Genomic DNA, 24,304 nt, shown 5'->3' with positions numbered 1-24,304 from the left:
ACACGAAGCCCAAAAGAAACCCGAGGGTCACTAAGGTCGCATATCATAGTGAAGGCTCCTCAAAGAAAAAAGAATATGTGAATAAAATAGTTTTGCTGAAGAAAAAAAGTCAGTGACCATCATCCACGGCGTGCATCTAAGAGTGCAGCCGACACCGCGAATAGCAGATGAGATTGGATGATAACTCGTTGTTACGTCAATAGCCACTGGTTGCCAGGCCAGGAAGCTGATTCCGATATTAATAATAAAAATTAATTTTACAACTATCTACTGCACGGAATGAGCTCAAACTTCGGGCATATTAAAATTTGACGTGTGAGGAGGAAAATGCTATTATCAGTTTATGCCCAGTTGTTAGCTGTCATGACCCCCTTAAACGCGCACTAAACATTTCGTGTAAGCGAAGTATGTCATAGGTACCATAGGGAAACGTAGATTCATTTGAAAATGGCTAGAATGCCTAGCCGAAAACTATGAACGAGGTTCTCAACGACCGCGCTTTGCAGCAGGGTTTCACCGCGAGGTGACAACGTCATAGAAGTAGCGGGGTAGCGGCTTGGCTTGTTTAGGTCGTTTTTTGGAGGCGCTGCGCCCATCCGCCTTTCGCCAGGTGGCGGATGCGTCTGGTCACGGGAGGCGCAAAGTGTGCTATACGTTCAGTTTTGATGCATTCAACAGAAGCGGACGACTCCAGCGCTCTGAATGGCTCGCCCGGCGCACGCTGCCTCGAACGTCGAAATTACATGTGGCGGCTGTGGTGCCGGTTTGTGGAGAGGTTTCCTCTTCACGGTGGCTCTCGTCGGAGATCAAATTAATTTGTACGCTAGCTGTATAAATATTGAGCCCCTGCATATACAACACAAACAGTATGAATTGACCGGAGATGCAATCGTTCAGGAACAGCGTAGACGTACGTACGCCTCAGCGGCGTCTGCTTTCACCATCTACTTGGTGTATTTACGTTAGTACTGAGGAGAAGGCATGAATTTTTTTCAAGTACTCCCGGATGCATACATTTAAAGGTAAAGTGTGTATGTGTATGTATATATATATATATATATATATATATATATATATATATATATATATATATATATATATATATATATATATATATTCATATCTCCCCTGCCTGTGTTCATGCGTTCACTTTGAGATAGCGCTCGTGGCTGACATTACAGCTAAACGCAATTTATAACAAGCCTGTTTTACTGTGAGAAAGTAGACTGCAAAGCATAAACACACATGCGCACCATTTGTAACATGTACAGACGTACTATCTGCCGTGCGGTTCTTCGCGGTGGTAGCAATCTCTTAGTAGCGTACATTTCGCCACGTAGCCCTCATTTCTGGCTGCAACATGCAGCTGTGGTGTTCCATATGCGATGCATTTGCATGCAGAAATTGTGTTAGGGTTCAAAAATGATTGGTGCAATCTTCAAAAGTGCATGGCTACCATAGCAAATGATTGAAACAGTGCATGTTCAAGTTTTCTGCAAAATTATATGTTTACTTCTTCAAAGACATTTAAAATAGCTGCAAGACATTTAAAATAGCTGTTCAACTACTTTATTTGTATTCAGTTTGGTTTTCAGCACTATTCATAATCAGTTCGGTTTGCAAAAATACAACTTTCGTGCCCCCCAATACATAGTACTACAATTTCACCATTTCTGCATTTAGCGCTGCCTATATTAATGAGTGCCTTCATTTCAAGTGCAGCATAAACTTCCTTTCCTCGACCTATGCCATTTGGTTTTCGTAGGTTTCATGTGTGTGCAATGTTTTTATCAATTCAGACACTGAAAGTCGCAAATAAAATCTAGCAATTGATTGTTAGCATGCAACACAGCTTAGGCTACTCAGCCATGGCATGTACTGAAAAGAATTGTTACCAATTGAGACAGCCCTTACCAGCCAAATTTCAAGTGAAATATTTATGCAGTTAGTGTTGGGCACTAATAAACAATCATTATAGCACAATTGTGCTGCTGCTGAGGAAGAGTTCATAAAGTTTTCGAAACATAGCATGATATACAATGACTATTCTAAGTACAAATATGTAAATCTTTTATGTTTTGTGTGGAATGAGCGTTTTATTTTTCGGTTGTAGTTTTATTTCAGTGTTTTTTCATAATTAAAAACAATCCAGCTGTAAGAGTAAGCACTGAAAAGTTGCGGCACTGCACGGCAGAACAATAGGCACGGCCATAGTGGCCAGTTGGCGCCAAATATCAAGGCCCCACTGCCTTGCATTAGTTAAGGGTTCCCAATTGTTGAGGTAACTGACTAGGGGCTAAATGTAAAACAGTGATCAAGTGTAAAGGCATGACCCTCAGTTGCCAGGCCAGCATACGGACTTGATGAGATTTTCACTTGACAGTGAACGTGAAAACTGTACTTCTATGACTTGCGTGTTAATCTACTCGAGACCTTCACTTTGTTTACATAAATATACGGCAAGCCCATATATCAAGCTCATCGTGGAGTGAACACATAAATCCTCAATACAATTCAAAGAATATAAACCAATTGTAGTGGCATGTAAATACAGTCCAGTTCTCCAAAAGAGTGTGGGGCCCTGCGCCACAAATCTGTAAGGCCCGCGGCGCGCCGCGCATTCGAAGGCCACGCCACTTCCCAATGTTCCCTGCGCGCTGCCTGTTTCCCTCTCCCCGCTCGTTCGGGGATAACCTGTCCCGCGCGAGGGGGCTATAAAGGAAGGCACGCGCCGCCTCTCGCCCTCTCTTCGTTCCTGGCGCTTGTCCACGGAAGACGACCCGCAGGCTGCAGCCCCCCGGACGACGACCCCGCACCGCCTTGGACGACCCCCTTTGAGATTAAAGATGTTTGTTACATGGCCCGCTGTGTATTTGTCGTGCGCATCCCTCGGTCATAGGAATCGCCCACAAGAGTCATGACAAAAATGCGTCTTGTGGTATCAAATGAAAGATCTCTGAGAACTAAGAAGTCTTCAGAGAAAGCAGACAGTGTCTCGAACTGTGAACTGTCAAATAAAAAGAAAATGGAAAAAAGCGGGTGTGCGTGGATGCTAGGACTCCTTGCCACAAGAGGCTGAATGCCTGGAAAATTCAACCGTTTTGTGCTCGGTGGCTCGTATAACAAGTAACGAATGCTAAGATAAGACGCAGAGGCAAATAACGCAGCGTATAACTGCGAAAGGTTTACTACGTCAATATTATCATTGCATATAATGAGAAAGCTGCTGTATTATCTTTTCAATCCAAGTAAAATGCTTTTATTCACTGCTTATTTTTCACGTGATGCTTCTTGTGAATTGACGTTTGAGTGCTCTGTTTTTTTTATTTGGCCTTTAGCAATTACGAGGTCTTTACCCATAAAGTTAAATACAATAACATACTTGCCTTTTATCACGTCTTGTGTGAATGATACCAGTTGCACGCCTCGGTTCTTCATGTATATAGCATGTGCTTTCGAATATGACTTAGCAGTTGGCAATCTGCGCCCACATTGTCGTTCTTTGTTCCTTTATCTCTAGTCCTATTTCAGTCGCGGAGTTTTACCTTTTATCTCCAAAGAAGAAACTAACCTTCAAAAATGTTCTACTTCATGTAATGAAGACTTGACAACTACCCATTGCCGCTGACTTGTTTTGTTTCCATTATGTGTTTTCTTCATCGCCAGTACACAAAACTTCATTTGTCATTGTGTTCCGCAGGACTTATTTTATGAAACTCGTGCTTGGGTCTTTTAGCGGCGTATAGTATTGTATAAATGAATTTTTCAGATTAAATACTTAGATGAGGCTGTAATTTTGACAAATGCACTTATTGCAGACATGCCGTGATAAAAAACATTATGAGATTCTTTGAACGTGGCGTTCTTCTCATGCGGTGCTATTGATGCTATAAAAACAGAAAGATGACTGTACAGTACGAAAATGCACTAAACAAGGGTTAAGGGCTCGGCTCATTTCGACAAGCCGACTTGTCCTGGTCACCTAAACACGATGAAATACATGAAGACATGTGCAGAATCCAGCCCCAAAGGCTAGTCCAGCCTTCAACACGTGCAAGGGGAGTAACCTTCGGCCGGTGATCGTTTAGACGTCCTCGTCACTTTCTGCTGGGGGGTTGGCATCTTCTCAGAGTCAGCTTGAGGCCGCTGCTTCCGGGAACAGCAAACCAAGTCTCCTGGTGGCCGGTGCGCACGCCAAAGTCAGAGCTTGATTCCACCTTCCTTCGCTTGGAAGGCCTCGGATCGCCTGCGGAGAGATCGTCAGCGTCGCTGCTGCAGCTGTCGTCGAGGCTAGTGTCGCTCTTTTCCTGGCCACTGCCTTCATCTCCTCCCTGCCGCTCTCGTCGTCCCTGCTGCAGCTCCAGTCGTCGCTGCTGTCGCTCAGCCAGTCCCACTCCCGCAACAGCCTATCCAGCAGCAGTCGTCGACGGATCCCCCGGTCCTGCCGACTGGCGTCAATTTCCTGGATCTTCTTGACACCTGCGGAGAGAATGTCCCGAATGTTCATGTCCGTAGAGGAAATGAAGCGTACTCACCAGGGTTCACTTTCGGCCGATTCAGGAGGCACGTCTGGCTGAAACCGCGACCAAGCACAAAATGAGCGCGCAAACTTTTCAGGCCTCTTTCCTCTTCCGCAATAGGGTTCACCTCCTTCTCCCGCTGCTATACGCAATTGGCTGAGAAGAAGAGGTCAGGGACCTCATCTTCGACGGGTGGGCCGGCATGCGCTGGAAAGGGAAGTGAGAAGTAGGAGCGATAAGAAAGAATGGTGTGTGGAATTTTTTTCTTCTCTTCCCGCTTTGCGAAACAAGGTGAGAAAAAAGTTTCTGGGGGAAGATAAGAGTTGTCAGTACCAAACGAAATAGGAAAATAACCATGAAACCGCTCCACTAAAGCTGTTTGTATGCATTTAAAACAACCTTTGAACTATGGCGCCGTCTTTAAATGCCTTTAATGAGCTGTTTAAATTCGTTGGTATTAAAATTATCTCTACAGCCTTTTTAGGATAAGCGAAATTCTCTCGCCGCTTTATTTTTACTTCGTAAGTCTACACGCACTCTGAGCGACGGTGTAAACCGCTTTGCTAGAGTTGACATCGAATTGCCTGATGCAATGGTAATGATCAGTGAAGCAAATCTTGAAGAGATAAGCATTATATAAAAAAAAAAACATTGCACTTTGCTAAAAAAAGCAAACGGGCACTTTCGGGCTGAAATTCGAACGGCAGTTGTGATGCATTGAGATATTCAATCGAACAGCAATGCGTTCCCCAGAAGATATGGCGAAGAACTCGATTCTCCCCCGAACATGTTGCAGCGTCAGCAAAATGCAAGAAACAAGTTATCTCGACTGCCAGCAGCTTGAAGTCATGAAACCTAAGTCCACCAATCATGCTTCCAACTCCGCATATCGACAGATTAGCGCAGCTCCTTCAAAACAGACTACCACTGCAGGGCTCAGTTTCTGCTTCATGCGACTTCGCAGATGACGAGAAAGTCGTGAAGTTAGGCGCACATTCTGAGAAGAAAATTAAAGAGCACTACAGAAGCTGCACTGTATTAATGCGAAAGTACGAATGCTGCTGCTGGTTGCTTCTAGTGGCGTAATTCACTTCCTATTTACCCATTCCGCGCCAGTCTTTTCCTATGCTCTGTTTCGGATCTACTTCCGGTTGCGTGACGTCATACCTTTGATGTCAAACTAATTCAATTCTTCATTGCATCAGTTAGGGCCGAGTCATTTAGGAGCAGCGAGGGGGTAATCTCCTCAAATCAGGGAGCAACACAAGATAGGTGGATAAAAAGCAGCTTAGAACAGACCAATTTAAACTTGGAAGAGGCGGAAAAAATATTCCTAAAAGCACATCTACAGGTCTGGATGAAATTCAGATCAAGCTGATTAACTTAGTCCACGAGGTAAGGAAACGATGTTAAGAGCTTTGGAAACAGTCATAGGAAATAAGCAAATTCCGAACAGCTGACGGCAGAGTAAAATGAATTTGTTTTATATAAGGGGAAAGGAGACAGAATGCATCTAAAATACTACAGACCGAATACGATAGCATCTGTTATATACAAGTTGCCATGCAGGCGGTGAAATTAAATTGCAGTCATGAGTACAGAAAGTAAGAAAATATTCGGAGAACTTCACAGAGGGTTTAGAAATGGTAGGCGCTTAGATGGTAACCTATTCGTGATGACCCAATGCATCGAAATAGCTAGAGTGGAAAGCCGACCTTTCTATGTAGCCTTGCTAGACATAAACAGGGCGTGCGACAACGTAAACAGGGAAATCCTATAAAACATACTAAAAGAAGAAGGTATCGGTCATGAGACAACAGTTTTCCTACAGGAAATATACCGGGATAACAAAGTAGAAATTGCATGGGAATGGATAAGAAGCACGGAAGCTATGAAGGTATGCAAAGGATTAAGACAAGGTTCTCCTCGATCACCGCTGCTGTTCACGCCTTATATTGTAGCATATGCACCTACTTCTGCGCACCTGCATTCTTTTGTGCAAACAGCAATCGACTGGAATGGCCTGCCTGCCACAGCCGCACTCCACGCCAGCAACATTCCTTTTTAAAAACCTAATCGAAAATATTGTTCCTTACCCAAAGCTTCTTTTATTGTATTGATACTTTGTCTTGTCTTGTACCTCCCCTCATGTAACACTCACATTTGTGACATTTGAGTTGTACAATAAATATATAAATAAAATAAATAAATAAATATGGAACTGAGGCTACAAGAAAGTAATCTAGGTTTTAAGCTGTCACATAGAATAGGCGGAAAGGTCGTAGAGCAGCGCCTCCCCGGTTTGATCTATGCAGACAATATTGTACTGTTAGCAGATATCCAGGAAGAGTTACAAAGTTAAGTATTTCAGAGACGAAGGGGATACTGTAGTGTTCAGGTTTAGCGCATTTAAGTCAGGTCTGACACTTTTTACCGGCTAAACTGATCAGGGTCTTAAAATACAAGACCATGAAGTACCCATAGTGACAAATTATATTTACCTGGGTGCATGGATAAACGAAGAATTAGCATACATTGAAAAGCATGAGCAATCACTTAGGGCAAAAGGGCGAAAAGATGCCAGGATAATGAAGCATAGACCATTTGGTGATACAACAAATATCATGTGCTGAGGGGCATATTAAAGGAATTATGGTGACCGGACTAACTTTAAGAAATGTGGTTTTGTGCATAAAAGCAGAGACACAATCGACATTTAAAATAAATCAGAGAGCCTTCGGATGATGGGCACTGACTCCCCACGGCTAAACCACAAATGAAGTGGTACAGGGAGATATGGGCTCATCACATTTCGAAGAAAGGAAAGCTCAGAGTAAAATATTATATGAGAAACACCTGAGAAAATTGGACAGTAACAGATGGGCAGATAAAGTATTTAAATACCTATACCTAATACGCGTTGACACAAAATGGAGGAAAGGAACTAGGAAACTAACCAGTAAGTCTGCTGGTCACAAAGACGGATTAATAAAGAGCGGTAAAATGGTGAAAAACACAGAAGATAAAAATTGAAAAATTATATGCAAAAGAAACAGAGTGAAGAACTATGTCAAAGTGGAAAAGGCTGATCAAGAAAGAAGCTTTCTTTAATAACTCAAGAGGCAGTGCCCACTTTTTGAAACTAAATCAAGGTGCCTTAGAACACGCAACTCCAAAAGGAAATTTAACAATGAAGATTACAGATGTACAGATGACACATGTGCACCTTTCTTGATGGGAATTTTGTACCTTTATGAAGCACTATGGTTGCTGTGCAGCCATTATACATATCCTCTAGTACTTGCACATACGGCTCGTCCACTCTCTGATTTCGCAGTGCCTACATTAGTGCCAAAGTTTCAACTGAGTCAAATGCTTTTGCGTAATCAAGGAATGCTATCTGATCTGATCCTCTATGGCTGCTTTCCGCCTTTTCATAGTTTCTAAAGCTTTCTTAACTTCTTCACTTGAGGAATGTCTGACAAATTTTTACTACTGCCAATCTCATTATCATCCTGACTACATCACCTACTATATAGATCAGCGTATAGATCGGCTGCTCTGACTATATTCGTGATCACATTACTTACCTTAATTATCCCTTAGCGCATACATCTGATTTTTGCCTGTGCCCAATTTGCTCTTCACCGCTTTAAGGTTGCCCCCGTTTTTTAGAGCCTGGTCAGTTTTCCCCGTGTTATACACCTTTATTTCGGTAGCTTTGACTAGCTTGGACCTCTTTGCCAGTTCTATCCTCCTGTTGGGTTGGGAGCTTTCGTACTTGGCATTTCTTAAACAAATCTTTCGTTTCCTTAGGCAGTTTACCAGTATCCTCTCTAACTATCATACCGCCTACTTATACCTTGCACTCAGTAATGATATCTTAGAAATTATTGCGCACTGCTTCCAGGTTAAGGTCGTCATCCTTCCTTAAAGCTGTTTATATATTCTGTAACGAGATCCTCAACTCGTCTCCCCTCCTCCTCTCCACTAATTAGTTGATAGACTCCTTTCTTACTAACCTGTTTCGTTCCCTCTTGAAATCTAGACTGATTCGAGACTTTATTATCCTGTGGTCACTGCATCACACGTTTCCAATTACCTCTACATCCTCAGCAATGCAGGGGTCAGAATGCATGTGGTCGATTTCATTTTTAGTCTCCCCGTTAGGGCTTTTTCATGTCCACTTTAGATTCCTCCGCTTGCTGAAGAAGGTATTCACGAATATTAAGTTATTGCATTCAGCAAACTTAACTACTAACGCCTTCTTCTGTGAAACGAGTGAGTTTTCATGATTGTCAAACCAAATTATTGCATTGCCTTCCAAGAAGTTCGCTTGTTTCGCGGTCGAATACCAACAATTATACCAGCACAGCGTTCTTATTCGGCTAGCCCCTCGTCCACATCCTCATCAGATTGACCACCGAAGGTGCGCGGCTCGCGATAATGCTGCCGAAATAAAAATAACCCAGATGGCCGAATTTTACGGCCTCCTCTACTACGGCGTCTCATAGCCTGAGTCGCTTTGGGATGTTAAATTCCGTACACCGACCATTACTTCAAATATTATTTTCTTCCGAGGATTGTAACCGAAACCAACTTTCTATGCACTCGTGTGTTAGCATCCGAAAATTTGGTCGGGGATGTAACCAAAATAAAAGGCAAAACTGGGCGCATGAAACATGTTGCAAGAAAGAAAAAGAACAAAAAATTGGCGATGATTACGGTACTTCCTAATGCGAAATTTGATCGCAGCTCGTCAGCTGTTTAAGCTTTTCGATAGATTGTGGCAAAGAATTCGAGCAAGGCCTGTACAATTACAGACAGCTGGTTACGAGGGTCAACGGCGACCCGAAACCCAGGAACGGGTGTCAAAGAGCCTTATGCGAAACGATGCCATTCGAGATATTTTGGAAAGTGAATTTTTTTTTTCTTTTTTTTTTACCGTGGTGAACTAAGTGTATATACGCAAGCTACATCAAAATACGATGCTTTTCTCGGTGAGTGTTTGAATTCCTGGTTACTGTACATGTTACCCTGCAGTTCTGTGCGGGCGCTCGCATTATTCATGATTTATCTTTGCAGTGTGTATCATGTGCGGTCCTGTCTTCCCCTCGAGCTCTGAAGCGTGCCTTTCATAATTGGTTCACATGAATGGAAAGGCAAGTATTTGTCACACTTGTTTCTGTGGACACCTGAATCACGCCGTAAGGGAAGGAAGGTGAGAGTGAATGTGGAGCTGATTACGAGGGACAGCGCCGACGCCGCGAAACCCAGGAACGGAGGCCGAAGAGCTGCGCTCTTAACAGCATGGGCGCAGACTGCTAACTGTTTAATCATCATCGAAAGCACATGCTATATACGTGAGGAACCGAGGCTCGCAACCACTGCTATCATTCAAACAAAACGTGATAAAAGGCAAATGTGCGATAGTAATCTACTTTTACCTTTGTGGGTAAATCTCTCGTCAATTTAGATGGCCGAATAAAAAGCGGAACAAGAAAACGTCAAGTCCCAAGAAGCATCACATGAAAAAAAAAAAAGGCTACAATCCAAGTGAGTGAAGATGAATGCCAATGCAGATGATAAAGTCGAAACAAAGTGTAAAACCAAGGAACAGATATGGTGAACATTAAATCGCATAAAAGAGTCGCGTAAAGCAATGTTGGTACGGAAATAAAAGGGGCATTTGGAAAGGCAAATATAAAAGCATGTAAAAAACTGCATTTCAAAACCCGAAAAACAGTGTATAATCAAGATTGGGAAATGGAAGACACTAGAAAATGGATAAGGGGACTTCCAAAAACGCGGTTTATTCGTGGAAAGCGAAATAGATAGAGGGCTGACACGTGTCGCAGCAGTTCTTAAAATGTGGAAAGCTTCAACAACCTTCCTTTCTCTCTTATCTCTGATTTTAAACACGAACGTGTGTTTGCGCTCAAATAGTATAATTTTTCAGCTATGTTCATACCTTCACGGCACCGTTGTTGTTTTTTTTCATACACCTACACAATGTTTTACAGGCTGTTCATTTTTTTAATCTATCATCTAGATTGCCACTCATCTTCTCTCAATCTGGCTATAACTTTTTTTGCCGTGATGCTTGATGAGATGGACGTTTGACTGGTATGCTTTTTATCTGGCCTTCCGAATTGATGAGATGTTTGTCCATAAAGGAAAAATAGAATACGATGGCATTTTATTTCCTTTTATCACGTTTTGTTTGAATGTTAGCAGTGGTTGTACGCCTCTGTTCCTCACGTATATAGCTTGTGCTTTTGGTCCCGATTAAACAGTTGGAAATCTGCGCCCTCGCCATTTTCGTTCCTTTATGTTTTGTCATGGCCCATTCGCGCAGTTTACCTGTTATCTGCAATCAGCAAAGTAACCTGCAGAAATGTTCTAATGCATGTAACGAAGACTACACAACTACCGGTTGTCGCAGACTTGTTTTGTTTCCATTATGTGTTTTCCTCATTGCAAGTACCCGAACCGCATTTGGCATTCTGTTCTGCTGGTCTTATTTTATGAAACTCGTGCTTGAGTCTTTTAGTGGCGCATAGTAATGCATAAATGAATTCTTCAGATTAAATACCTAGATGAGGCTGCATTTTTGAATAATGCACATAATACGGAGAAGTTACAATAAGAAAATATTTTACGTGTTGTCACATAATATTCTGTGAGCATTTCTTTCAGACGGTGTAATAGATGCAATGAAAAGAGAAAGAAATGGTTGCTCACTATGAAAGAGCACTGAGCAAGGCATAAAGGGTAGCCTCTGTACGCAAGCCGAGCCGGCGTTTCGACATGTCGACTTGTGTTCGTCAGCCTTGTCACCTAAACACGATGAACTACATAGAGACAAGTGCAAAATCCAGCCTTCAACACATGCAAAGGGAGTCACCTTCGCATGGTGATCGGTTAGATGTCCTCATCCCTTTCTGCTGGGGGGTTCGCACCTTCTCAGAGTCAGCTTGAGGCCGCTGCTTCCGGGAACAGCAAACCAAGTCTCCTGGTGGCCGGTGCACATGCTGGAGTCCGAGCTTGATGCCACCTTCCTTCGCTTGGAAGGCCGCGGATCGCCTGCGGAGAGGTCGTCATCGTCGCTGCTGCAGCTGTCGTCTTGGCTGGTATCGCTCTTCACCTGACCACTGCCTTCATCCTCCCGTCGTCACCGCTGCAGCTCCCGTCGTCGCTGCTGTCGCTCAGCCAGTCCCACTCCCGCAACAGCCTATCCAGCAGCAGTCGTCGACGGATCCCTAGGTCCTGTCGACTGGCGTCAATTTCATGGATCTTCTTGACACCTGCGGAGAGAATGTCCCGAATTTTCATGTCCATAGAGAAAATGAAGCGTACTCACAGGTTTCACTTTGGGCCGATTCAGGAGGCACGTCTGGCTGCAACCGCGACCAGGTACAAAATGAGCGCGCAAAAGTTTCAGGCCTCTTTCCTCCTCCGCAAGGGAGTTCAACTCCCTCTCCCGCTGCTTTACTGCGATTGGCTGAAAGGAAGAGGTCAGGGACCTCATCTTCGACGGATAGGCCGGCATGCGCTGGAAAGGAAAGTGAAAAGTAGAAGCGATAAGAAAGAATGCTGTGTTGATTTTTTTTTCTTTTCTTCCCGCTTTGTGAAACAAGGTGGGAAAGTAGTTTCCGGGGAAAGATAAGAGTTGTCAGTACCAAACGAATTATGAAAGTAACCATGCTCACGTGCATGGCTGCTCTTGAGCTGTTTTTATGCATTTCAAACCAACTTTGAAATATGGCAACGCCCTTAAATGGCTTTAATGAGCCGTTTGAATTCCTTGGTATAAAATTTCACCTACAGCCTTCTTAGCATCAGCGTAATTCTCTCGGCACATTTTTTTTTTACACCGGAATGCAGTAAGGACGCAACTAGAACAGCTCATGTCCATGTCTCTTTACTCAGCCTTGGCAACCTAGAGGCAGGTTGAGAGACGCTGTAAAACGCTTCGCTGTAGTAGACATCGAATTTCTTGTTGCAATGGTAACGATCAATGAACCAAAGTTTGAAAAGATAAGCATTACAGAGAAATGACACAGTGCTATTCAGACAAAAAGCAAGCGGGCACTTCCGGGCTGAAATGCAAAATGCAGCTGTGATGCAGTGCGATATTCAATCGAACAGATTGATTTGCGTTCGCCAGGAGATATCGCGAAGAATTGGCTTTTCCCCCGAGCATGTTGCAGCATCAGCAAAGCGCAATCAATGAGTTACCTACACAAGTGACAACTAGAAGTCAAGTCCATCAACCACGCGGCCAACTCCGCATATCAGCAAACTCGTGGAGCTTCTTCACAACTGACTACCACTGCAGGGCTCAACTTCTGCTTCGTGCAACTTGAAAATATGACGTGGACGTCGAGAACCCCCGTTCACGCCAACGGGAAGCTTGCTCATGATCGTTTCTTTGAAGGCGATGCTGCGTCGCAGCTTCCCAGAATAAAGCTTACACCACGCGCGTTTTGGAGTGAGAAAACTATCTTAGATTTCCCAAGTTAAAGTCTGCGTAATTTGGCATTCAGCTGCGGTGGAGCGGAGGTGTGGCTGTGACGTCATAGCATGTAACACGGCATTCACGCTAAACATTATTTTACGTCCCAAACGACTCTCATAGGAGTAACAATCGCTCCAGTATAAATTAGCGCCATGGTGCGGATGCCGTCAATGAATACTTCAAGTGTGTTCTTTTACATTAATACAGGCAGAGGTATTGGGAAAGTGTATTCTCCAGCAACCTCACCTCCAACGGCCGCGCCTAAGGGGAGAACGCCGCCGAGCAAAGGGTGAGCGTCGCTGTCTGGGTTGGCGGCGTCAGGCTGCGGTCGGAAGCAGGTGGGCCATTTCGCTTCTGTGTCGGCCGGTAGGTATCCAAAGTCAGTGTAGACGTCGGCGGATAAATATCAGTGTTCAGACAATCAGAAGCATTGGGCAGCGGCCGATGGTCTTGTGGCAGCAGGCGCCGTCGACGGCAGTACCGCGAGATGTGGCCAGTCATGCCACAGCAAGAACACACGACTTGCGGGCACCACAGGTCAGAGTAAATGGTGGTGCAAACTTTTTCTGGATGGCAGATGTAGCCGACTTGCGTTGCTGATGAATCACCCCACATGTGTAGTGGTTCTTCTTCCCATCCATGATTGGGAATAGATTAAATAGTCATGCTCCCTGCAGTTGTCAAAGCATGGCACATTTAGTGTCGGAGTCCAGGAAATTGATGCGGTGGGTGTTCTGCCTGCAGCGCGCAACCGTCATATTGATGTTTATCCCGGCACGCAGAATCTTTGTTACGCAGCAATTCTCCTCGCAAGATCCGGAGTATCACACACCAACTATCGACACCGGTGCAATTTCATCAACGCTCACGACGGACGTGACGTTGGCCAGTCGCCCAAATTAGGTGTGATGCGGCGCAACTTCAAGGATTCGAAATTGCGGCAGTGCCTGATGACGTCAGTTGTGGATCTGAAATCGTCTTTGCTAACAAGGAACGTTAGACATCTGCAGTGATGCCTTTCTGAAAGTGTCCCACTCTATCCTCCTCGGACATTCGTAAGTTTATAATCTTGCACTTCACAATGCCCTCCACATATCTTGTGCATGTCTCGCCAAATACCTGGGCTCGCTGCAGCAACCTGTGCTCTGCGCGCTTCTTTTTCACGGATCCGTCACCAAAGCACTCTTACATTTCTTATATGAAACGAGCCCAGCTGGTAAGTGAGTTTTCATGATTATCAAATCAAATTAGTGCATTGCCTTCCAAGAAGAACACTACGTTCGCTTGTTTCGCGGTCGAATACCAACAATTACACCAGCTCGACTGTTCGTAGTCGGCTAGCCAGTCGTCAACTTCTTCGTCAGATTTTCCACCTAAAGTGCGTGGCTCGCGATAATCATGCCCCAAATAAAAAACCCTGGTGGCCGAACTTTACAGCCTCCTTCACTAAGGCGTCTCTCATAGCCTGAGTCACTTTGGGACGTTAAATGCCGTAAACAAACCATTTCTTCAAATATTCTTTTCTTCCAAGACCTGCAACCGAAACCGACATTCTATGCCCTCCGAAAATGTAGCCGAGGATGTAACCAAGATAAAAGGTAAAAATGGGCGAATATAACAAACAAGGCAAAAGAGAAACAGAACAAAAACGACAACATGGGTGCAGATTTCCAGCTGTTTAATCATGATTGAAAGCACATGTTATATACAAGAGGACCCGAGGCGCGCAACCTCTGCTATCATTAAAACAAGGCGTGATAGTACTTTTTGCCTTTATGGGTAAACCTCTCGGCAATTCGGAAAGCCGGGTAAAAAGCATAGCACTCAGACTTCAAGTCCCAAGAATCATTACGGGAAAAAAGGTTACAGTCAGATTGAGAAAAGATGGATGGCAATGCAAATGAAAAAAAAAATGGTTATGCTGTAACATATCGTGTAGTTGTATGGGAAAACAACGGTGCGTAAATGTACTACCAGAGATGAAAAGTAAAGGTGAACTTTAAAAGCTGTGAAGAGATCAGCGGCAAAATGAAAAAAACAAGGAACAGATATCACGGTGAACATTACAGACAGATAAAAGAGTCGTGTGAAACAATGTCGCGATGGAAATAACAAGGAGCAGTTGTAAAGTTGAACATAAAAGTATGTCACAAACTGAATTTGCGAACCGAACAAAAAAAATAGTTTACAATCAAGATTGGATAATGGAACGCACAAGAAAATTTACAAGGGGACTTCAAAAACGCGATTTTTATTCGTGGAAAGCGTAATAGACTGAGTGCTGACACATGTCTCACCAGTTTTTAAAATGTGAAAAGGATATGTGTTTGCGCCAAAATAGTGCAGTGTTTCAGCTCGATTAATACCTTCACGGCACTATTGTTTTTCCACACAGCTACACGATATATTACAGACCTTGCATTTTTTTTCTTTTTTTACTCTATCATCTAAATTACCACTCATCTTTGCTCAGTCTGACTGTAGCCTTTTATTTTTCACGTGATGCTTCTTGGGAATAGACGTTTGAGTGCTCTGTTTTTTTTATTTGGCCTTTAGCAATTACGAGGTCTTTACCCATAAAGTAAAATACAGTAACATACTTACCTTTTATCACGTCTTGTGTGAATGATACCAGTTGCATGCCTCAGTTCTTCATGTATATAGCATCTGCTGTCGAATATGAATTAACAGTTGGCAATCTGAGCCCACATTGTCGTTCTTTGTTCCTTTATGTCTAGTCCTATTTCAGTCGCGGAGTTTTACCTTTTATCTGCAAAGAACCCACTAACCTTCAAAAATGCTCTACTTCATGTAATGAAGACTTGACAACTACCCATTGCCGCAGACTTGTTTTGTTTCCATTATGTGTTTTCTTCATCGCCAGTACACAAAACTTCATTTGTCATTGTATTCCGCTGGACTTATTTTATGAAACTCGTGCTTGGGTCTTTTAGCGGCGCATAGTATTGTATAAATGAATTTTTCAGATTAAATACCTAGATGAGGCTGTAATTTTGGCAAATGCACTTATTGCAGACATGCTGTGATAAAAAAAAAATTATGCATTCTGACATGAGATTCTTTGAACTTGGCGTTCTTCTCATGCGGTGCTATTGATGCTATAAAAACAGAAAGATGACTGCACAGTATGAAAATGCACTAAACAAGGGTTCGACAAGCCGACTTGTCTTCGTCACCTAAACACGATGAAATACATAGACATGTGCAGAATCCAGTCCCAAAGGCTAGTCCAGCCTTCAACACATGCAAGGTGAGTAACCTTCGCATGGTGGTCGGTCCTCATCACTTTCTGCTGGGGGGCTGGCATCTTCTCAGAGTCAGCTTGAGGCCGCTGCTTCCGGGAACAGCAAACCAAGTCTCCTGGTGGCCGGTGCACATGCTGGAGTCCGAGCTTGATTCCACCTTCCTTCGCTTGGAAGGCCGCGGATCGCCTGCGGAGAGGTCGTCTTCATCGCTGCTGCAGCTGTCGTCTTGGCTAGTGTCGCTCTTCTCCTGGCCACTGCCTTCATCCTCTCTGCCGCTCTCGTCGTCACTGCTGCAGCTCCCGTCGTCGCTGCTGTCGCTCAGCCAGTCCCACTCCCGCAACAGTCTATCCAACAGCAGTCGTCGACGTATCCCCAGGTCCTGTCGACTGGCGTCAATTTCCTGGATCTTCTTGACACCTGCGAAGAGAATGTCCCGAATTTTCATGTCCGTAAACGAAGTGAAGCGTACTCACCAGGGTTCACTTTGGGCCGATTCAGGAGGCACGTCTGGCTGCAACCGCGACCAGGCACAAAATGAGCGCGCAAAAGTTTCAGGCCTCTTTCCTCCTCCGCAAGAGAGTTCACCTCCCTCTCCCGCTGTTTTACTGCGATTGGCTGAGGGGAAGAGGCCAGTGACCTGAACTTCCATGGATAGGCCGGCTTGGGCTGGAAAGGGAAGTGAGAAGTAGAAGCGATAAGAAAGAATGCTGTGTTCATTTTTTTTTTCTTTTCTTCCCGCTTTGCCAAACAAGGTGGGAAAGTAGTTTCTGGGGAAAGATAAGAGTTGTCAGTACCAAAAGAATTATGAAAGTAACCATGCTCATGTGCATGGCTGCTCTTGAGCTATTTCTATACATTTAAAACAATCTTAGAAATATGGCACCGCCTTTACATGCCTTTAATGAGCTGTTTGAATTCGTTGGTATAAAAATTACATCTACAGCCTTTCTAGGATAAGCGAAATTTTCTCGCCGCTTTGTTTTTACATCGTAAGTCTACACGCACTCTGAGCGACGGTGTAAACCGCTTTGCTAGAGTCGACATCGAATTGCCTGATGCAATGGTAATGATCAATGAAGCAAATCTTGAAGATATAAGCATTATAGAAAAAGAAACACATTGCACTTTGCTCAAGAAAAGCAAACGAGCACTTTCGGGCTGAAATTCGAACGGCAGTTCTGATGCATTGAGATATTCAATCGAACAGCGTTGCGTACGCCAGAAGATATGGCGAAGAACTCGATTCTCCCCCGAACATGTTGCAATGTCAGACATATGCAAGAAAAAAGTTATCTCGACTGCCGGCAACATGAAGCCATGAAAACTAAGTCCATCAATCATGCGCCCAACTCCGCATATCGACAGATTAGCGCAGCTCCTTCGAAACAGACTACCACTGCAGGGCTCAGTTTCTGCTTCATGCGACTTCGCAGATGACGTGAAAGTCATGAAGTTAGGCGCACATTCTGAGAAGAAAATTAAAGAGCACTACAGAAGCTGCACTGTATTAATGCGAAAGCACAGATGCTGCTGTTGGTTGCTTCTAGTGGCGTAATTCACTTCCTATTTGCCCATTCCGCGAAAATCTTTTCCTATGCCCTGTTTCGGCTCTACTTCCGGTTGCGTGACGTCATATCCTTGATGTCAAACTAATTCACTTCTTCATTGCATCAGTTATGGCCGAGTCATTTAGGAGCGGCGAGGGGGTAATCTCCTCAAATCAGGGAGCAACACAAGATAGGTGGATAAAAAGCAGCTTAGAACAGACCAATTTAAACTTGGAAAAGGCGGAAAAATATTCCTAAAAGCACGTCTACAGGACTAGATGAAATTCCGATCAAGCTGGTTAATTAATTTAGTCCACGAAGTAAGGAAACGGTGTTAAAAGGTTTGGAAACAGTCATAAGAAATAAGCAAATTCCGAACAGCTCGCGGCAGAGTAAAATGAATTTGTTTTATATTAGAGTTAAGGAGATAAAATGCACCTGAAATACTACAGATAGAAGATAGATTGCGATAGCGTCGGTTATATAACAAGTTGCCATGCAGGCGGTGACAAAATGCAATCATGAGTACTGAAAGCAAGAAGATATTCGGAGAACTTCACAGAGGGTTTAGAAATGGTAGGCGCTTAGATGATAACCTATTCGTGCTTAGTGCATCGAAATAGCTTGAGCGAAAAGCAGACCTTTGTATGTAGCCTTCCCAGGCATAAACAGGGCGTGCGACAACGTAAACAGGGAAATCCTGTACAACATACTAAAAGAAGAAGGTATCGGTCATGAGACAACAGTTTTCCTACAGGAAATATATCGGGATAACAAAGTAGAAATTACATTACTGAAGCTATCAAGGTATGCAAATGATTAAGACAAGGTTTTCCTCTATCACCGCTGCTGTTCACGCCTTATATTGTAGCATGCGCACCTCCTACTACGCATCAGCATTCTTTTGTTCAAACAGCAATTGACTGGAATGGCCTGCCTGCCGAAGCCGCACTGCACGCCAGCAACATTCGTTTTTAAAAACCTAATCGAAAATATTGTTCCTTAAACCGAAGTTTCATTTATTATACTGATACTTTGTCTTGCCTTGTACCTCCCCTCATGTAATACCCCTATTTGTAACATTTGAGTTGTACAATAAATATATAAATAAAATAAATAAGTAAATATGGAATGGAGGCTACAAGCAAGTAATCTGGGTTTTAAGCTGCCATATAGATTAGGCGGAAAGGTCGTAGAGCAGCGCCTCCCCGGTTTGATGTATGCAGACAATATTGCCACACTGCTGACCATCGTCTGGCGCCATCAAGTGGCCGAATGTCTTGGCACGTGGCTAAGCGTCATCCTCGTCTCTCTCGAGTTTCCGCTTGATTAAAAAGGGCCAGCTCGATTGTTGTGCTGCTTGCTACGTGTGTTGGTGACATTTGGTGGATTGTGCGGGATAAGATCCCATGTACGTTGCCCCTGAAGACGTCAGTGACGCTGCTCATTAACGCGTGGACGCGACTCCTGTCCATAAAGCCAGCCGTCGCCTGCGAGGCCTACAACCTGAGTTTGAACCGCTGTCCACCCCGCTACGAACCATGACATCCACGACAAGCAGCCAGACAAGCCAGCCTTCCAGCAACGCCCCACCGTTCGTCCTTCTCGCACCGCGATCACCGCCATCATTTCATGGTGACCGGTTAGAGGATGTGGAAGACTGGTTGGCCAGTTTTGACCGTGTGGCTGCATTTAACCAATGGGACGACGAGCGGAAGCTAACGAATGTGTACTTCGCGCTGCAAGACTCGGCCATGACGTGGTTCGAGAACCACGAGGCGTCCTTTGTCAACTGGGCAGCCTTTCGCCGTGAGTTACAACACTCAGCTCGAGTGCACGCAAAGAAAATGCAGAGATTGCAATTCGTTCAAGGTCTCAACAGTCAAATGAGAGTGTGGCCATGTTTGTCGAGGACATGACGCAGCTTTTCAATCGGGCCGACCCTACCATGCCTGAGGCAACGAAGGTACGGCACCTCATGCGCGGGGTGGAGGAGCAGTTGTTCGCTGGCCTCATTCGCGACCCCCCAAGAACTGTCGCAGATTTCGCGAGAGAAGCTACCAGCATGCAACGTACCCTGCAGGAACGGAGTACCCAATACGGCCGCCAGGCAAGCGTAGCGGCCACACCCTGCTGCGCGTCCGTGCCAGCAGCCAGCGACGAGGCATTGCGGGAGCTTGTGAGGAGCATTGTCCGCGAAGAGCTGCAAAACCTCCACTTGAATGCTCCCTCTGCAAATAATTGTTCTACCGTGGACGTCATCCGTGATGAAATTCGGCAAGCGGTGCAGCCACCACCACCAGCACCACAACCGGAGCCATGCATCATGACTTATAGTGATGTCTTACGTCGACCTGCTCCCGAGCCAAATCCATTCCGTCCCGTTGTCGGACCACCGCCTCGCTACATGCGCCCCGTCAAGCAGCAACATGATCTGCGCCCCGTCGAGCCACAGCAATACCAGCGTCCCGCTATCAGCAAGGCGCACTTGTGGCGCACGCCCAACAGACGGCCGCTCTGTTATCACTGCGGCGAACCTGGTCACATTCTTCGCAATTGCCCATACCGGAGGATAGGCTTGAGAGGATTTCCACCAAACGCGCCTCGACCCCGCTATGGCGAAAGACCACAGGAGATTGAGGAGTACCTGGCTGCTAACGAGATGCAGCCAACGTCACCACAACGGCGGTCGCGATCGACATCTCCGAAGCGTTTTGCGTCGCCCAGTCGGTACTCTTCCTCTGGGTAATTCAGAGGCACGTCCCCTCACCGGGAAAATTAAACACGGCGACCTCCGGGGGTGGGGCCGCCGCTACGCTTCAGATTAAACAGCCTCCACCCGACGATTTGACGCGACGGCCCGACCGGCGACGACCCGATCCGATGAACTTACCGACGTGCTGCGAACGCATTGTTTCCGGGGAAATTTTTGTAACTGCCGACAGTTGTGATGTGACCGCACTTGTGGATACCGGCGCCGATTTCTCCGTCATGAGCAGCCAGCTAGCCACGGCACTCCGTAAGGTTCTGACGCCTTGGTCTGGGCCAATGATGCATACCGCTGGTGGTCATGTAATGACGCCGATTGGCATGTGCACTTGCCGCATAGAGATCTGCGGTTTTACTTTCACTGGCATATTTGCCGTATTACAAGAGTGCTGCAAAGATCTGATTCTCGGCATGGATTTTCTTCAAGAGTATGGTGCGGTTATAGACCTTCGGGAGCAGCTCATGGTATCGTTTTCAACCAAGCGAGCCGTTGATAGCAACACGCACTTCCGGAAAACGATGTTGCGCGTATGTAACGACCACATAACGATCCCTCCGCGTGCGAGCAAGTTCGTCACAGTCGAATGTGATCATAGCACCGGCACGAGTGGCATTGCTGAAGCTAACATGTCACTGCTTCTAACTCGACAAGTTTGTGTAGCTCGGGGCCTTGTCGAACTTGTCCGTGGCCAAGCCAACCTGCTAGTGACTAACTTCACATGTGAACCCCAACATTTGACGGCGAACACGGCGGTCGCTTATTTTGAAGAACTTGGAGAATGTACAGGCCATTGCGCTTTAACCAACACGTCAGACCCCGACAATGCGACGCCTACAGCCATTCAGACTGATGTGAACCCGCACCTCTCGCCCAGTGAGAAACGCTGCATAGAGAATCTTGTCAATTCGTTCCGAGATTGTTTTGCATCAACCTCCAAGGTCCGACAGACGCCACTAACGAAGCACCGAATTATAGTTGCCGATGACCAACGTCCACTATGTCAGAGTCCTTACCGGGTGTCTTCAAAAGAACGTGATGCCATCCGCCGCCAAGTAACAGAAATGCTCCAGGACGACGTTATCCAACCGTCGACGAGCCCCTGGTCTTCGCCTGTTGTCCTCGTCGCAAAGAAGGATGGAACCTTGAGGTTTTGCGTGGATTGCAGACTCCTCAACAACGTCACGAAAAAGGATGTGTACCCCATGCCACGCATAGACGATTCCCTCGATCGCCTTCGCCATGCCACTTACTTTTCGTCCCTTGACCTCCGCAGTGGATATTGGCAAATAGAGGTTGACGAGCGAGACCGTGAGAAGACCGCTTTTATTACGCCAGACGGTTTGTATATATTTAAAGTGCTCCCGTTTGGCCTGTGTTCGGCCCCTGCCACATTTCAGCGAATGATGGACACTGTACTCTCTGGTCTGAAGTGGCAGTCATGCCTCGTATATCTCGACGACGTTGTGATTTTCTCGGACACGTTCGACGAGCACCTGAAACGTTTGCACGCAGTCTTCGAGGCAATCCGATCTGTCGGTCTCTCTCTAAAACCCGAAAAATGCCACTTTGCTTTTAACGAGCTGAAATTTCTCGGCCACATTGTCAGCGCTCGAGGTGTTAGCCCAGACCCAGAGAAGACGGCCGCTGTCTCTTCATTCCCCAAACCAGCGGATAAACGAAGCTTGCGTGATTTCTCGGCCTCTACGCGTACTATCGTCGCTTTGTTAACAATTTCTCCAAGATCGCTGAGCCTCTGACCCGCCTGAAAAAAGACGCCGAGCCGTTCTTTTGGGGCCCCGACCAGGAAAACGCTTTCACGGAACTCAAGTCCCGTCTCCAATGTACGCCAATACTTGGCCACTTAGACGAAGAGGCCGACACGGAACTGCACACGGATGCCAGTAACGTTGGCCTCGGTGCGGTCCTTGTTCAGTGGCAGGACGGTGCAGAACGTGTCATTGCTTACGCCAGTCGCACTTTGTCCCGTTCCGAAGTTAATTATTCAACTACCGAAAAGGACTGCCTCGCTGTTGTGTGGGCAGTCATGAAATTTCGTCCGTATTTGTACGGTCGTCCGTTTCGTGTCGTGAGCGACCATCACTCTCTGTGTTGGCTGGCAAACCTGAAAGATCCATCGGGTCGGCTTGCTCGATGGAGCCTTCGGTTGCAAGAATTTGACGTTACAATCGTGCACAAGTCCGGCAAGAAACACAGTGATGCTGACTGTCTGTCCCGCGCCCCTACTCCCTGCCACGCGGACGGCTCCTACGACGATTCCGTTTTCCTTGGTGTTATCGTGACGTCCACCTTATCCCGAAAGCAGCGGGCTGACTCTGAACTTTTGCCCCTCATAGAATACCTCGAAGGAACCGTGTCATCTCCTCCTCAGCTCTTCAGGCGCGGACTGTCGTCATTTTGCCTGCGTGATGGTGTGCTCTACAAGAACTACGTTCCAACAGAAACTGCTTATCTGCTTGTAGTACCCACAACGTTACATGACGAAGTTCTTCGTGCGTGCCACGGTGACCTTTCTTCCGGCCATTTCGGGTTTTCTCGCACATTGGCACGGATACGCCGAAAGTACTACTGGCCCAGGCTAGCTGCCATTGTGCACCGCTACGTCCGTACTTGCCGTGAGTGCCAGCGGCGGAAAACACCACCCATTAAACCAGCTGGGCTCTTACAGCCTATCGATCCCCCGAAATTCCCATTTCAACAGGTCGGCATGGACTTACTGGGCCCATTTCCGAAGTCTTCCATGGGTAACAGGTATATAGCGGTTGCCACTGACTACCTTAGCCGCTACTGTGAGACCAAGGCCATTCCCCGTGGTACCGCAGATGAAGTTGCGCATTTCTTCATTCACAGCATTGTACTCCGTCATGGTGCGCCAACAGTCGTCCTAACTGGCAGAGGAACCTCGTTTACGTCGGCACTCACGAGTGAGGTACTTCGACTCAGTGGCACCACCCACCGCAAGACAACAGACTATCATCCTCAAACCAATGGACTGACTGAGCGGCTTAACAAGACAATTGCCGATATGATTTCTATGTATGTAGACGATGATCATGGGAACTGGGACCGAATTCTGCCGTACATCACGTTCGCATACAACACCGCACTCCAGGAAACAACACGCTTCACTCCATTTCATTTGGTTCATGGACGCGAACCCTTGACTATGCTGGATGCCATGATTCCAGATTCTGCTCCCTCCGCTGTCGTGGGGGCTGACCAATTTATTCGTGACGCAGACGCTGCACGCCAGCTTGCCCGACAGCGAATTCGGCACCAACAAGTACACGACGCCCAGCGCTACAACCTGCGACACCGAGAGGTGACTTACACGCCCGGCGACCAAGTCTGGGTATGGAGCCCAATACGGTTGCGAGGGCGCTCTGAAAAGCTTCTCCGGCGATACTTTGGACCTTACGAGGTGCTCCGCCGCCTCAGCGCGGTGAACTACGAGGTGCTACCACAAGCCACTGTACGTTCCTCTCGGCAGCCGAAATCTGAAATAGTTCACGTTGCCAGAATGAAGCCCTATTACAATCGGTAAACCAATTCAGGGTCCAAACCAAAGCCAGAGACTTTCCCGTATAACTTGCCCGCTTTTCGACTATTCCCCTACGCTTGCGGCATCGGGTCGATACCCCTTGGAAGGGGGGCAATGCCAC

The 24,304-nt window shown here is 46.0% G+C and overlaps 1 long non-coding RNA gene across 1 annotated transcript; it reads right to left on the bottom strand.

The window, feature by feature from the left end:
• Positions 1-2,855: 2,855 nt before the first annotated feature.
• On the bottom strand, positions 2,856-11,938 carry LOC146188695 (uncharacterized). The gene is made up of 4 exons (XR_014707253.1): positions 11,884-11,938; positions 11,428-11,827; positions 4,536-4,727; positions 2,856-4,479 (listed from the first exon to the last, which is right to left on the bottom strand). It is a non-coding gene; the product is annotated as an uncharacterized LOC146188695 (long non-coding RNA).
• Between the last annotated feature and the right edge of the window lie 12,366 nt (positions 11,939-24,304).

The sequence above is a fragment of the Amblyomma maculatum genome, chromosome 5 (assembly GCF_055883805.1).
Source record: "Amblyomma maculatum isolate TAMU_Amacu chromosome 5, ASM5588380v1, whole genome shotgun sequence".
In the NCBI taxonomy this organism is placed as follows: domain Eukaryota; kingdom Metazoa; phylum Arthropoda; class Arachnida; order Ixodida; family Ixodidae; genus Amblyomma; species Amblyomma maculatum.
This window is presented reverse-complemented; position numbering and strand designations above follow the sequence as displayed.